Below are 16,382 nucleotides of genomic sequence, written 5' to 3'. Positions count from 1 at the left end.
ACAAATATTGAAGGTTATGAGGGTTAATGTTGATAATCATCCCCCCCCCCCCTTCCCTATCTTCCTCTCTCTCTCTCTCTCTCTCTCTCTCTCTCTCTCTCTCTCTCTCTCTCTCTCTCTCTCTCTCTCTCTCTCTCTCTCTCTCTCTCTCTCTCTCTCTCTCTCTCTCTCTCTCTCTCTCTCTCTCTCTCTCTCTCTCTCTCTCTCTCTCTCTCTCTCTCTCTCTCTCTCTCTCTCTCTATCTATCTCTCTCTCTTTATCTCTTTCTTTCTTTTCATAATGGGCTCAATGCCAATTTTCGTTTAACTATGATAATAAGATAATGTTTATTCAGATAAAAGTATATACATTCAAAATTAGTTACAAAAATAATGTTGGATTTCTAAATAGAGCTAGTACATGGTTGTTTTTTTTGAGATATATACAAGAGTTGTTACAATCTTGTACAGCCACTAGTACGCGTAGCGTTTCGGGCAGGTCCCTGGAATACGACCCCCTGCCGCGAAGAATCGTTGTTACAACCAAGTACACATTTTACTGTTGAGTTAAACAGAGGCTACAGTTAAGGATTTGCGCCCAGTAAATTCTCCTCGGCCAGGATACGAACCCATGACAAAGCGCTCGCGGAACGCCAAGTGAGCGTCTTACCACTACGCCACAGAGACTGAAAAATGTTATGCCTAAAGCCACTAATACGCACAGCGTTACGGGCAACTAGGCACGTTACAGCAGTAATGAGTTAGTTACAGTTACCGTATGCATGAAGAATGTTAGCGCTTGGAACTATTGCATGGTGGCCTGGGTACAGGCATTCTGTGGTTAATAGTGAGAGTGCGGCATGCTGCTTACTAAGTTTGGTTTAGTATAGGGTTAGCAGTGAGAGTTTATTTGTCGTTTTCTGTGTTGGCTCGAGTGCTCTATGCTGTAAATTAGGGATGGGGAACTGTAGAGGATGGATTATTAGTTGGTACTCACCTAGTTCTACTCACCTAGTTGTGCTTGTGAGGGTTGAGCTTTGGCTCTTTGGTCCCGCCTCTCAACGGCCAATCAACTGATGTACAAATTCCTGAGACTACTGGGCTCTATCAAATCAATATTTGAAACTGGTGTATGGAGTCAGCCTCCACCACATCCCTGCCTAATGCATTTAACTTTTTAACTACACTGACACTAAAAAAATTATTTCTAATGTTTTTTTTTGGTTCATTTGGGAACTAAGTCTCCACCTGAGTCCTCTTTTCGTGTTCCACCCGTGCTAATGAGTCTGTCTTTGTCTACCTTGTCAATTCCCCTGAGAATTTTGTAGGTTATCTTGAGGTTATCTTGAGATGATTTCGGGGCTTTTTAGTGTCCCCGCGGCCTGGTCCTAGACCAGGCCTCCACCCCCAGGAAGCAGCCCGTGACAGCTGACTTAACTCCCAGGTACCTATTTACTGCTAGGTAACAGGGGCACTTAGGGTGAAAGAAACTTTGCCCATTTGTTTCTGCCTCGTGCGGGAATCGAACCCGCGCCACAGAATTACGAGTCCTGTGCGCTATCCACCAGGCTACGAGGCCCAGTTAGGTGGTTATCATGTCTCCCCTTACTCTTCTGTTTTCCATGGACGTGATGTTCAGCTCCCTTAACCTTTTCTCTTAGCTCTTACCTGTCAGTTCCGGGACTAGTCTGGTGGCATACCACTGAATCTTCTCTAACTTTGTTTTGTGTTTAACTAAGTATGAACTCTAGGCTGGAGCTGCATATTTCAGAATTGGCCTGCCATTGGTGGTATACAAGGTCCTGAGCGATTCCTTACGCAAGTTTCTAAAGGCAGTTCTTATGTTGGCCAATCTAGCATATGTCGCTGATGATATACTTTTGATGTGGGCCTCTGAGGACAGGTTTGGTGTGATATCAACCCCATATCTTTTTTTCTATTTGACTCTTGCAGGATTTCACCTCCCAAATAGTTCCTTGTGTTCAACCTTCCACTCCCTTCGCCTAATTTCATTACTTTACATTACTCCTGAGTTGAACTTTGTAGCCATTTTTTAGACCATTCCTCAAGTTTGTCCAGGTCGTCCTGTAGTCTCTGTCTATCTTTGTCTGATTTGATTTTTCTCATAATTGTTGCATCATCAGCAATCATTGAGAGTAAAGAGTTTATACCCTCTGGAAGATCGTTTACATATATTAGAAACAGGATGGGTCCAAGTACAGAATCCTGTGCTACTCCTGCTGACACCTCGCCACTCTGATGCTTGGGTCTGATGAGTGTTTGAGTCACTCTCCTAGCTCACCTAATTGTGCTTTCGGAAGTTGAGGTTCGGCTTGTTTTGCCCAGCCTCTCAACTGTCAATGAATTGGTGTACAGATTCCTGAGCCTATAGGGCTGTCATATCTACATTTGAATCTGGTATGGAGTCTGCCTCCACCACATCATTACCTAATGCATTCCATTTATTAACTACTCTGACACTGAAAAAATTCTTTCTGATGTCTCTGTAACTCATTTGGGCTATAAACCAGTATTTACCCAGGAAAGGCCTGGGCAAATACTGGTTTGATAACAGGATTGTTGATTTGTGGAACCAATTACTGCTTAACGTGGTGGAGGTAGGGTCCTCGATTGTTTCAAGCGTGGGTTGGACATGCATATGATTGGGATTGGGTGGTTATAAATAGGAGCTGCCTAGAATGGGCCAATAGGCCTTTTGCAGTTACCTTTATTCTTATGTTCTTATATCCCGAGGTTCCCCCAGTGAAACGGCGTGTAATTTAAATCATGACAAAATATAGTAGAGGAAAAAAAGAATGCATCCACAAAGGGTGATCTGCCAGCTTCAAACCTGGGCCTCTCCTGGCCTGAAGTGGAGCTGATCATCTTATGTAGTCCGACTTGAACTGAGCAGCCCGTCTTCCTACAAATTACGGCGCTTTTCGCCCGTATGCATTACGGCCAAAAATCGCCGTATTGGAGTTTAAAACAAAATGGAAGTTAATTTACCAAATGAAATGGACCCAGAGCAGCAAGTTATGGACCCTCTGGCAGGTTAGGAGAGCAGTAAGTTGTCCTATGGTTACAAAACGTCCTGAAAACTGTTAATTTAAAGTGGTCTCTCCTAACCTAACAGACTAATACAGAGGACCCAAAACAGAAAACGGGACAGTACGTCACTTTCGCGAGCCGCTTTCATTTTCTAGTATGACGATTTTTAGCCTTTATTTTTAGCCACACATTTACAGTGCTAACCAACATATATATATATATATATATATATATATATATATATATATATATATATATATATATATATATATATATATATATATATACATATATATATATATATATATATATATATATATATATATATATATATATATATATATATATATATACATATATATATATATATATATATATATATATATATATATATATATATATATATATATATATATATATATATATATATATATATATATATATATATATATATATATATATATATATATATATATATATATATATATATATATATATTAGCAGTCTCCGTGGTGTAGTGGTAAGACACTCGCCTGGCGTTCCGCGAGCGCTATGTCATGGGTTCGTATCCTGGCCGGGGAGGATTTACTGGGCGCAATTCCTTACCTGTAGCCTCTGTTTAACGCAACAGTAAAATGTGTACTTGGATGAAAAAACGATTCTTCGCGGCAGGGGATCGTATTCCAGGGACCATAGGATTAAGGACTTGCCCGAAACGCTACGCGTACTAGTGGCTGTACAAGAATGTAACAACTCTTGTATATATCTCAAAAAAAAAAAAAAAAATTATATATATATATATTTTCTTCTGTCCCTGTCCTCCATGGACAGGGTTAGACATCTGTTAAACATATAGTTCAGTGACTTACTGAACAATCAACCATAGAAGGTGATTGTAGTACTAGAAGTTTTTGGATTTATGGAGAATGATGAAATAATGTTAAAGTTAAAGCTGAATAGAAAACGGGTGAACACAGCTAGCAGATGGGTGACCAACAGAAAAGTGATAGTTATGCATTTAACTAAAATAGGGTGTCTAGGGAGTATGGACTGAATTTTAACTTTATTTAAATATAAAAAGAGGCGTACAACAGTTGCGGCAAATCACCAATAAATTTGGTGATATAATTTTTGTCTAACTTGGAAGAATTTGTTGCATCTTTTGCACATTACTGTACTTTCCTAGAAAAGCATTAATGTGCTTACTGTATACTTCATAATTGCAGTAAAAAGAAACCAGACTAGTAAAAAAAAATCAGATTTTTACAGATGTGAAAATTGTTAAACATTGCCTAATTAGAATACTCCTCACTTGCTAATTCGTGATAATTCAGATATACTCAGAAAACATGACTTGCTATATTATAAGTGTAAAGCCCATTTTCATATCATTGTATATTTTAAGAATAATAATGCCATAGAACAGGTGACCTTGTTGACAAACTATAGGTAAGCTTTTCTCCATAGTATAGATGAACTTATTAACACAGTATAGGCTAACTTGTTCCTATTGTGCAAAGCAATAAAGACATAATATAACTTTAAGTTAACTTTATCAATAAACAACACCCAGATATTAATGAATTCATCGAGGACTTGAACCCTCGCCCGCTGCTGAGTGAAGATTCGGGTTCAATTCCTCCATGAGAACGCGTGTAATTTCCTCTATAGTAATCTTGCTGAAGCTTGTCACAGCAAACTTGCCACATCAAATTGAAGAGCTACAGAGGGAACCTGAGGCGAGCCATGGCGGTGTAGTTGGGGGTGGCTTTAAAGTTGGGGTTGTCGGTGCGGCCGGGTTCCTCCTCCACAACAGTGAAGAAGAAGCGCTGCAAGGAGGCAGGATAAGAAGAGGAAGAGCTCCATCCGGGCCAGAGGTTCACCTGCACACTGTCGCTTTCCTGCGGAGAAACGTGACGATGTGTTTAACAATACGCGAAGTCCAACAGAACGGAATCTTAAATGGTACATAGGAAGATAATGCTGCATAATCCATTTTTTTCAGAAAGCAGATGATTCCGTATCTGAAAATCGCATGCTAAATACAGCTACGAGCAACGCAACCAATATTTCACAATGACTACATGAAAATCGCTTGAGAGTTGCATTAAAGGCCGGTATTTCTTTAAGTGTGGGATTGGAGCCCACTCCGACTGAGCTATGACACTTCCCTATCCCACAGGGTTCATGTGAGAATGTTAGGCAAGGCAAGCTCCAAGCGTCTGACCTCCATCCTCGGACAGACTGACGGACAAATATACCAACTGGCAGACAAACAAACAGCCATTTGCCTTAAGAGATATAGATGGTTCCAAAGGTCTCTGAACTCAGCTCCTCAAAGCAGCATTCAGTTGCATCACACTTAAACTTACCTATGCCAAAGGGAATGAAGGCCTCGTTCTTGACAAACTCGCCACTGTTATCGAGGAAGTTCTCATGGTCAAACGCCTTTGGGTTCTTCCACAGCTCAAGGTTCGAGAGGGCATCGTCAAGGTTACCCAAGAGCACCGTCCCTACAGGAGTAAGTAACAGTTCTATAATGGGATTCTTATTTAATGTGACAAACAACAGACTCGTGAGAACTAACGAAATTAATTTGTTAGTGTATCGCTCAGTATCCAAAGTACCAGTGAGAACTGTAATTGAGAGAATCCACTACCAAGTTACCTTTGGGAATGTGGTAGCCAGCAAGGATGCAGTCCTCCAGAGCAGCGTGAGGCAGAGAGAAGGGCACCATGTTGAAGGCTCTCTGTATCTCATGAATGGCGGCCTTGGTGTAGGGCAGCCTGCAGCAGGGGGTTGGAAATATCAGGAATAGGAGGGACAAAAGGCGCATAAGATGCAATATGAGAGGATGAAAACGAAACCGCGTTTATTTATATTTCAGAGGGCGAACAAGAATTAAGAGCCGAAAAACATGCTAGTTATTATCAAGGGAAAGTTCCTGTTTAATTTTTTGATAACATAAACAACAATGAAAAAGTTAAAAAAAATGAACTAGGTTATGTTAAACAATATAGATTTAATACTGAATGAATCTAATCTATTTCTCTCTATTATATTAATGAGACTGAATGGAAAATTGAGCATTTAGATCTGTGAAACAAATAATCTTGGGAGCAAGGAACACGTCTAATTGTCACCTTCTGCTGCGTCGTCAACGAGATAGTTCTAGAGATAGGAACAGAGTAATAATAGTAAATAATAGCTCAAAGGAATTGTTACAATTTTCTCTACTTACATTGTAAAATAAATAAAAGAAATGCACAACGAAATCACCTTGCGAAATCTCAATGCGAAAAGCACTAGGAGCCATGAGGAGGATTCAAACCTGCCTACTGGGTACTCCCAACACACACATTTAACCACTTAACCATGACACGCTCAAAAGCAGTTTTCTATATAGAGAAACCCCAAATCAAGTATAAACAATGCACAAGGTAGTATCTGTGAACCCTTCTCCCTCATATTAAACTGTCATCCCCCATCTGGGAACCACAATCATGCAAGAACTACATGTATGCATTCCGATGTGAACCGATTATCTAGCTCATTGCTAGCTGACATGCACGATGAGCTAGATACGACCAACTATCCCGCGCATGTGCCCGTCTCTCTTGCAGGTGTGTTACCTACTCAGAAAACAGACATCTGGCAATGGGACAACACCCATGAACTGAGTGTTGTTGCTCTAAATGCTTTGCTCCCTGCTCCTTTGTGGGCTGTTAGCCATATTGCAACTAGTGGCATTGCAAATAGTTGTGGTCAGGAAAAAGTGAAATTAGGATTGCGTTTACTGAAAATATGATAAAGCTAACATTGGAGTTCAGCAAAAAAAAAAAAAATGAGTAATGGGTTTTAAGATTTGAAGACCAGTAAGGCCGCTTGAAGAGTCTACGTGACAGTCTGTCACTTACTTGTCCATATCAGGAGAAGCTTGGTAGTCTACCGTTGCCCACAACCGAGTCCAGCTCCTGTTGGACCCGCTGCTGGACGGCCGGGTGCTTGGCCATAAGGTAGATCGCCATCGTCAGGGTGGTGGAGGTGGTCTCCATCCCGGCCAAAAACATCTCTGTTATGACCGCCTTCAGCTGGTTCACTGTCAACAACACAAATGTGACGTCAGCACAATTTGACTTCTTAAATGATAAAAACTCTTACACACTGAAACATCGCTTAAAAAAAAGCATGCTTAGGATGTATATAAGTAAGTTAAGAGTAGGTACACTAGACAAACAAAGATGAACTGTGGGGAGGAAATGTTTTCTAAATCTGATCAAAATCCAAGACGGCTCTTCAAGGCCTGTGCTAGTTCACAGAGTTGTCCCAAATATTGCAGTATGTGCATCTTAGCAATTAGCAACCCCCTGATTCCTTAGCAGTACCTGCTGAACGAAAGCAAAAAGATTTATCCTTTTTCGATATATTAGTGCATTTAGTGTTCTCAAGATAATTTATTTTGTGATTCCTGATCAGCGTAGTTGGTCCACAACCTAATGGTCCCGGGTTTGACTCCCCAGAAGGGCAGAGACGTTTGGAAAAGTTTCCTTACACCTAATGCATTATTCACCTTTCAGGAATTATGTACTGTGGAGTTAGGCAACTGTTGAGGATTGCATCTCTGGAAAGATCAGTGGTTGGCCTGAGAGAACCTTAATGAACATTACAGGCTAGGTCACTTCACCAATCGGGGCCACGTTGAAACTTCACTAAATGCTAAGACCCCGTCTTGGCCTCTGGAGGCTCTCTATCTGCTCCTCACTCCTCGTCATCTAAGATAACAAATATTCTCCATAACATACTGTTTTTTTGTATTTTACGTAAGTATTATATATTTGTTCCCCGTGTCAGTGTTCAGAGAGATGTCCTTACTGTTGAAGTGTGACTGTTCGTCGCCACGATTCTTGATTTCTTGGAGATAAACAGCTGCCAAGGAATTGCCGGAGACTAAGTCTTTATCCGCCATAAAATCTCGCAATTCATCCTGGAAAGATGAAAATTTAGTTCAGTAATGCTGTTAATACTACTACTACTACTACTACTAATAATAATAATAATAATAATAATAATAATAATAATAATAATAATAGTAATAATAATAATAATAATAATAATAATAAAAATAATAATAATAATAATAAAAATAATAATAATAATAATAAAAATAATAATAATAATAATAATAATAATAATAGTAATAATAATAATAATAATAATAATAATAATAATAATAATAATAATAATAATAAACAAGGAAATCACAATAGCGAGGCTTGGGAGTAACCAGGTCGAAGGGTTGTATCCCCCTATTCCTCCAATTGTTTTTCTCAATAATAAGAATAAAAATCTTTACAATAATACCCACAATTATTGAAAATGAATCTCCCCGCTTTTGATAACCAGAGACATACGGCAAGAGATAACCGATAAGCCTCACATGCCCCCCCCCCTTGCATGGCGACTGCTATCATCACCCACTAATCAGCTGCTCAGGTCATCACAAGTATAAAAGACAATAATCAAGACGCAACTATAAGCGGCTTTATGCAAGCAGAGAGCAGAGCCGGTCACGCTGTCAGTCTCCCGAACACTGTAGATACTGAGGCTGATAAAGTCGCATTTGAATGTAATGCAGCGCTAAAAAATCAAGGGAGATATAATCTCCCTTGATTAATTAATCTAATTAATTATAGATTAATTAATCTATAATTAATAGGGTATTAAAAGTATCAACACAAGACAGAACACGAAACAATGGGTATAAATTGGATAAGTTTAGATTTAGGAAAGACTTGGGTAAATACTGGTTCAGTAACAGGGTTGTTGATTTGTGGAACCAATTGCCGCGTAACATTATGGAGGTGGGGTCCCTCGATTGTTTCAAGCGCGGGTTGGACAAGTATATGAGTGGGATTGGGTAGTTATAAATAGGAGCTGCCTCGTATGGGCCAATAGGCCTTCTGCAGTTGCCTTTGTTCTTATGTTCTTAATCAAAACTCTGTGGAAATCTCATGATTGAGAAATGTCCAGTTTCTCCAGATTTCTAGTCCTCTCAAGGATATCTGTATTACGTTCAGTTTAACATTGGGTAGTTTTCTCGACAATACAGGGCGTTACAAACCTCTAGCACACTGTAATACCTGTACCAACGAAGTATAAGTCAAAATAACGAGACTAGTTTTAGATACAATTTTGTCAACCAAAACATACAATCATTCCAACAATTTGGCCTGTAAATTAGTGACCAATAACAACAAAAATGTATTCAATAAATTTCAACAAGCTTACAGTAACCAAAGACAATAACGAGTGATACATGAAAGAAGAAGCACAATGCTTAAAGTCATTACATGATATGACTGTATCCACTGGCTGTAATTTGGACATTAATGTTGACTACGACTAATATAAACGTTAAACAAACTTATATGTTATCATTACATCACCATTACATTAAATGATCACTTAATCAGTGACCATTACATAATAATCCATATTCTTTTATTATTATTATTATTAATAGAGATCAATTGATGAGCTCTTTAAAGGTGCGAGCGTATCTGTGTATTCAAACACCTGTTGTTATGTAAGGAGCTTGAGGTACTCAGCTCTCACAAACATAGGAAGATACGCCATTCTGAGGTAAAGTCTGTGGGCTCGATTGAAACGTGCCATTGTCTCAAGTTTCCCTTTGCAATAGATACTTCAGTAATGGTTGCAGAGGAGGAGTCAAAATAACATGGCTGAAATATGTTGACCAAACCACACACTAGAAAGTGAAGGGACAACGACGTTTCGATCCGTCCTGGACCAATCTCAAGTCGATTGTGATGAGGGAATGTTGTTTAAGATTCAGCTACTGGAAACAAAAGAATGAGGGAAGGAGGGAAAGGCAATAAATAGGCAAGAGAGAGGTGAGAAGACGAAAATCTTAAAGGAAGAAAAAGCAAGGCAAAAGGTACGAAAGGTAAGGTGTAATAAAGGGGATAGTAATAGGAATAAGAACATAAGAACAAAGGTAACTGCAGAAGGCCTATTGACCCATACGAGGCAGCTCCTATTTATAACACCCACTCCCACCCAATTAGAAGGAGGTTAGTAATAGGAATAAGAAGTGGATACTAAAAGGATAAGCAAGGGATCGTAAGAGAAAACGAGGGGAAAGAAAAAGAAAGAACGAAAGAGAAAGAAAGATAAATAAAAGGGTAAGCTTATGTTTGGTTACGTTTGTTAGAAATGGTTAGCCTTGCAAATCAATTAATCCTAACAAGCAGATTTTGATTCAAAATTATTCAATGAGCTCTAGGATGGTGAATATGAAAGCATTATTCAACGAGTTTGATGATTTACATCATACCTTCAAAAATTTATTGACCTTCTTGATTGGCGTAATACTCTCCTTCAAGATGGGAATGTACATCATAGCCCACATCATCCCAGGGATGAAGAGGAGGGGATCGAGCAGGTTGAAGTCTGCCAGCTGTATGAAGGTCTTGAGGAGCTTGGCTAACTTGGCGTCGTCGTAGGAGAACCTCTTCCCCATCACCATCCCCCACAACACGTTCACCACAGACCGGTTGAAGAAATTCTGCAACATGACGGTGGGTTAGTGAAGTGTGTGCAGGCTTTGTTGTGGGTTGTGAGATACTTTGGTGGCGTAAGATGTTGTTATTAAGCGTATTGCAGGCTCGAGGAGGATATTTAGTGCTGCAACACTGTGTTGCAATTCCTACCACTTGAGTAGTCGTAAGGAAGAGATGGGATGTTTATTATGACATGCTCAACACAAGGCTACTCATTAAAGCATCTTTATTTCACTTCAACATCAAGAAATAATGCGTTGATAATTTATATTCCTGTCGACGTTGACACATTGCATAGATTATGTGGGATAATTATATACACAAAGTCAAGTAGGTTAAAGAAGAAAGTACAAAAAAAGGGGTTTTCAGTAATTACTTGCCATCGTCGAGCGTTATCCTTAGTAGATGTTTATTTGACGATTGGATATCTCTGGTATGATACAGTATGATATACCATTATCGAGGATTGTAAGCTCCTTTGGATTATCAAGGTTCCCTTACTCAAAGTCAAGGGTGTCCCTGTAATAGCCTAACAGTTCATAGATCACCCATTCAGTGCAGGCTTTAACGTGAGTGAGGGGGTGTAATGGTCCCCTGCACCGGACCAATCAGCATCTTTTTCTCACAACACACCATCTTAATCATCCTCATCTTAGCTCTCATCATCACCAACACCTTCACCTCCTCACCTTCATGGGGAGGGGCTTCCCCTTCTCCTGTTGGATGTGCTCCATGAGCTCGACCACCTCGTCCATCATCATGGGCTCGTAGCTGGTCTTGCCGAAGCCGAGGTCCCTCAGGTGCCGCAGGACGAACCGTCGCTGTTCCTGCCATCGCTCGCCATTCGAACCATTGATTCCTGAAACAGCAGTACGATGTGAAAGGAATGTGAGTAATATGCTTAACTAACAGCTAAGGAGATATAAAGTATAAATGAATAGAAAAGGAAGCAAAACAAGGAATAAAGAGAGATCACATAAAATTGGGAATTCACAATGAGAAAATCAATTGGAACAATGTGGGGATTCGATTCCCTCGACCTGGGCACCACTGAATAGCGGATCTTACCTCTTGACCACGATGTAGTAAAAGTTATACAAACTGGGATTCCACTGAATCCACAGGACGCCTGGAGGCCCCTGCTGACCCAGTCTATATTTTTACATATAATTTATTCCATATCATGTTTCAGAGGTAAGGTGCGCTGCTTGGAGTAACCAGGTCAAGGGTTCGAATCTCCTCATTGTTACAGTAAAACTAGTAAATATCAAGAAACTGAACACAAAGTATAAAGCTGTGGGAGTATAAGGAGGAGAAAAGGCTGATAACGCTGGAGTGATTTGATTACATCTCAGGTGATCACCAGTACTCAAAGAGTCAGAGAGATAGTGTATGTGTGTGTGTGTGTGTGTGTGTGTGTGTGTGTGTGTGTGTGTGTGTGTGTGTGTGTGTGTGTGTGTGTGTGTGTGTGTGTGTGTGTGTGTGCATATATTACTGACCTACATGGGAGTCTTGTCCGTCTGTGATGATGTAGTTCTTTAGGGTAGTGATGAACATGTCTGGTCGTCCGCTGGTGTTCTTGTGGGAGAAGACTTCCTTCAACTGTTGACATCCCGCTCACCAGCACAAACCTGATGGAGGAAACTGAGTAATTACTCTCTCTCTCTCTCTCTCTCTCTCTCTCTCTCTCTCTCTCTCTCTCTCTCTCTCTCTCTCTCTCTCTCTCTCTCTCTCTCTCTCTCTCTCTCTCTCTCTCTCTCTCTCTCTCTCTCTCTCTCTCTCTCTCTCTCTCTCTCTCTCTACCATTTTATCTCTCCATATCATATTGGCTGTTTTGCCTTCCTTATCAAAGTAGACAGATGATAGACTGGTATATAAAGAGATAAGCGGCACTCAGTTCCCTGGAGCCTCATACCTGGTGCCAAAGATGCCAAAGCTTGCCATGTTGCCGTATTTCTTCAGGTTCTGTAGTGTCTCTCTAGTTGGTCCTCCGCGCATGTGCAGGAGCGAACCCACCAACGGCCACATTGGCAACCCTGGAATATGAACAGATTCTCATGTATACCAATAAAAGTGAGTGTCTGTCTGTCTGTATGTCCGCCTGTCTGACTGTTTATCTCTCTCTCTGTGTGTTCAAGGTTGGGGACCAGATGTTTGGGGCTAGGCTCACCAAACTTTGAGGGGGTGACTCGTCTTTTACCAGAGATAGTCATATAGGCGGGTCGGGGTGAGCCCCAGGGCCTCCTCCCCCCAGTTTGCATGACATGGCAAATTACACTAATATCTTATCACGCTACGCACCAGATTCCATCCTCATTAAGATCCTCAGATTCATTTATCATTGTTTTCTGCATGATTAAATGTTAATTTCTTTTATAGAGTTTATATATTGACGAAGACAGTATTTAATTAAAAGAGTTACAGGAATAGATATATCCGTCGATGTGTCTGTCTTTCTAGAAAACTATGGCTTATCTATTCTTTAGTGTATCTGTTTGATAAGTTTGCATGGCTCTCTCTACCTATCTGTCTATCTGTCTGCTTTATAAAGGCCTAATGTATATTTTTCTCACTATTCATAAATCCATCTATTTCTCTCTCTCTCTGTTGACATTCGTTAACCTGCAATCCTTACCTGGAGGAAAGTTGTGAGGTCGTCTTCCTGGAGCGAAGAAGAAAAGCAGGAGAAGGAGGAGGAAGAGGACCAGGAGGATAGAACCTCCACATCCCAGCGTCTTTCCGGCCCACTCCAACACCATGTCTGGCGAGAGGAAAGTAAAACGGTCATTTTGCATAATAAAATCCCCGATAACGACAAAGAGTTGATACGTTTTAGAGTCTGGCGTAGGCTGCTGTGAAGTTCATGCAGGCTATATAACGATCACATGCCCCTGTGAGACTAACCATCCTGTGAGATGGGAATTTTGTTGACCAGACCACACACTAGAAGGTGAAGGGTGTGTGAGTCACAATCGACTTAAGAATGGTCCAGAACGGACCGAAACGTCGTCGTCCCTTCACTTTCTAGTGTGTGATCTGGTCAACATACTTTAGCCACGTTATTGTGACTCATCGCCTGCACATGGAAATTTTGTGGTGTCACATAGTTAGGTTTTGACACAATGAATGGTTGTATAGTTATACAACCATTCAGGTGTTCTATTGGTGTTGCATAAATGGCTAGGTACCTAAGTATGATAATACAAAAATGAGCTCAGTTGGTGACATGACATTTCCTCACCAGCTTATCTTTTCACTTGGTCTTTTAGTGCATCGATTGATATCAACGTAAGACACACACAGTTGAGACCCTGTCTCGAACTGATAATCTTGGAGACAGATGAAACGATGGAGACAGACAGGCGTAGAGAGAGGTGGGGACGGAGATAGACAAAAGAAGAGACAGAGGCGAAGACGAAAACGAGGGTATTTTCTGAGACACAGATGAAGACAAAAAAGCTCAGAGAAACATATTCAAATGCAGTCACAGACACTTTTCAGAACCAGATGTTTTATTATTAAAAGGAAGGTATTAAAAAAATAAAAACCATGATGAGACAGATATGTGTATTTCTTTTCAAGGTATAGAAAACAACTGAAGATGACAGGTGGGGCCAAACGGAAGCCCCACCTGTCAGTCTGTTAATTTACACAAATAACAAATACACAATCACTATACTCCTTGACAGTAAAATGACGAGCCTTCCTATGTATATCTCTATGCAACAGTCACAGCACAAGAATCTTCAGACTCACCTGCTGGTGTTCTCAGATCAATAAGTAACTGCTGAAGGCGGTAGCAGCAGGCGTGAGCTTTCAGCTGAAGACGACAGCTTAGTACCTGCTGGACGGAGTGTAATCTGTGTTGTAGGTGGGGGCGGAAAGGCTCTGACAACTGACCGTGTTGCTAATAAGGTCCGGTGTAGTGTGACTTGCATTCCTTCACCCCCTTTCCCTCTCTCTCTCTCTCTCTTCTCTATCGCTCTATCTATTTATCTATCTATATCATATCGGTAGTTTTTCCTTCCTTATCAAAGTAGGCGGGTGATAAAGACAGACTGGTATATGAAGAGATAAGCTTGGCTCGGGGAGCCTCATACCTGGTGCCAAGGATGCCAAAGCTTGCCATGTTGCCGTATTTATTCTTCAGGTTCTGTAGTGTCTGTCTAGTCGGTCCTCCGCGCATGTGCAGGAGCGAACCCACCAATGGCCACATTGGCAACCCTGGAATATAAATAGATGCTTATGTATATATGTAAAAGTGAATGTCTGTCTGTCTGTCTGTCTGTCTGTCTGTCTGTCTGTCTCTCTCTCTCTCTCTCTCTCTCTCTCTCTCTCTCTCTCTCTCTCTCTCTCTCTCTCTCTCTCTCTCTCTCTCTCTCTCTCTCTCTCTCTCTCTCTCTCTCTCTCTCTCTCTCTCTCTCTCTCTCTCTCTCTCTCTCTCTCTCTCTCTCTCTCTCTCTCTCTCTCTCTCTCTCTCTCTCTCTCTCTCTCTCTCTCTCTCTCTCTCTCTCTCTCTCTCTCTCTCTCTCTCTCTCTCTCTCTCTCTCTCTCTCTCTCTCTCTCTCTCTCTCTCTCTCTCTCTCTCTCTCTCTCTCTCTCTCTCTCTCTCTCTCTCTCTCTCTCTCTCTCTCTCTCTCTCTCTCTCTCTCTCTCTCTCTCTCTCTCTCTCTCTCTCTCTCTCTCTCTCTCTCTCTCTCTCTCTCTCTCTCTCTCTCTCTCTCTCTCTCTCTCTCTCTCTCTCTCTCTCTCTCTCTCTCTCTCTCTCTCTCTCTCTCTCTCTCTCTCTCTCTCTCTCTCTCTCTCTCTCTCTCTCTCTCTCTCTCTCTCTCTCTCTCTCTCTCTCTCTCTCTCTCTCTCTCTCTCTCTCTCTCTCTCTCTCTCTCTCTCTCTCTCTCTCTCTCTCTCTCTCTCTCTCTCTCTCTCTCTCTCTCTCTCTCTCTCTCTCTCTCTCTCTCTCTCTCTCTCTCTCTCTCTCTCTCTCTCTCTCTCTCTCTCTCTCTCTCTCTCTCTCTCTCTCTCTCTCTCTCTCTCTCTCTCTCTCTCTCTCTCTCTCTCTCTCTCTCTCTCTCTCTCTCTCTCTCTCTCTCTCTCTCTCTCTCTCTCTCTCTCTCTCTCTCTCTCTCTCTCTCTCTCTCTCTCTCTCTCTCTCTCTCTCTCTCTCTCTCTCTCTCTCTCTCTCTCTCTCTCTCTCTCTCTCTCTCTCTCTCTCTCTCTCTCTCTCTCTCTCTCTCTCTCTCTCTCTCTCTCTCTCTCTCTCTCTCTCTCTCTCTCTCTCTCTCTCTCTCTCTCTCTCTCTCTCTCTCTCTCTCTCTCTCTCTCTCTCTCTCTCTCTCTCTCTCTCTCTCTCTCTCTCTCTATATATATATATATATATATATATATATATATATATATATATATATATATATATGCAAACAAGCTTGAATGGTCTCCAAGCCAATATGCAACTGAAAACTCCACACCCCAGAAGTATTCGAACCCAGATAGCCAGGAGCACGATGCACCTTGGCATACCTGGTACCTAAACCACTCGACCACACGACTCTACAAAAATCTTGGTAGTCGTGAGACAATTTATCCAAGATCCGACAGTGCTCGGTGGTAAACTTTGGCACAGATATTTTATCGAATCACCTCACTTTGTGGGGCCACGTGAGCAACACCAACACGCATTTGCGTTGATCACGTAGCCCCACAAAGTGAGGTGATTCGATGAAATATCTGTTTTTATAGCTTTTATAAATATAAAATATATAGAATAAATTTT

General features: G+C 41.1%; 1 pseudogene; it reads right to left on the bottom strand.

Annotated features, from left to right (window-relative positions):
* Positions 1-4,077: 4,077 nt before the first annotated feature.
* Positions 4,078-14,556, bottom strand: LOC138368620 (cytochrome P450 2D14-like; annotated as a pseudogene).
* Between the last annotated feature and the right edge of the window lie 1,826 nt (positions 14,557-16,382).

This window comes from Procambarus clarkii, chromosome 25 (assembly GCF_040958095.1).
Source record: "Procambarus clarkii isolate CNS0578487 chromosome 25, FALCON_Pclarkii_2.0, whole genome shotgun sequence".
NCBI classification, from domain to species: Eukaryota; Metazoa; Arthropoda; class Malacostraca; order Decapoda; family Cambaridae; genus Procambarus; species Procambarus clarkii.
The sequence above is the reverse complement of the archived record's forward strand: the minus strand, read 5'-3'. Positions and strand labels throughout refer to the sequence as shown.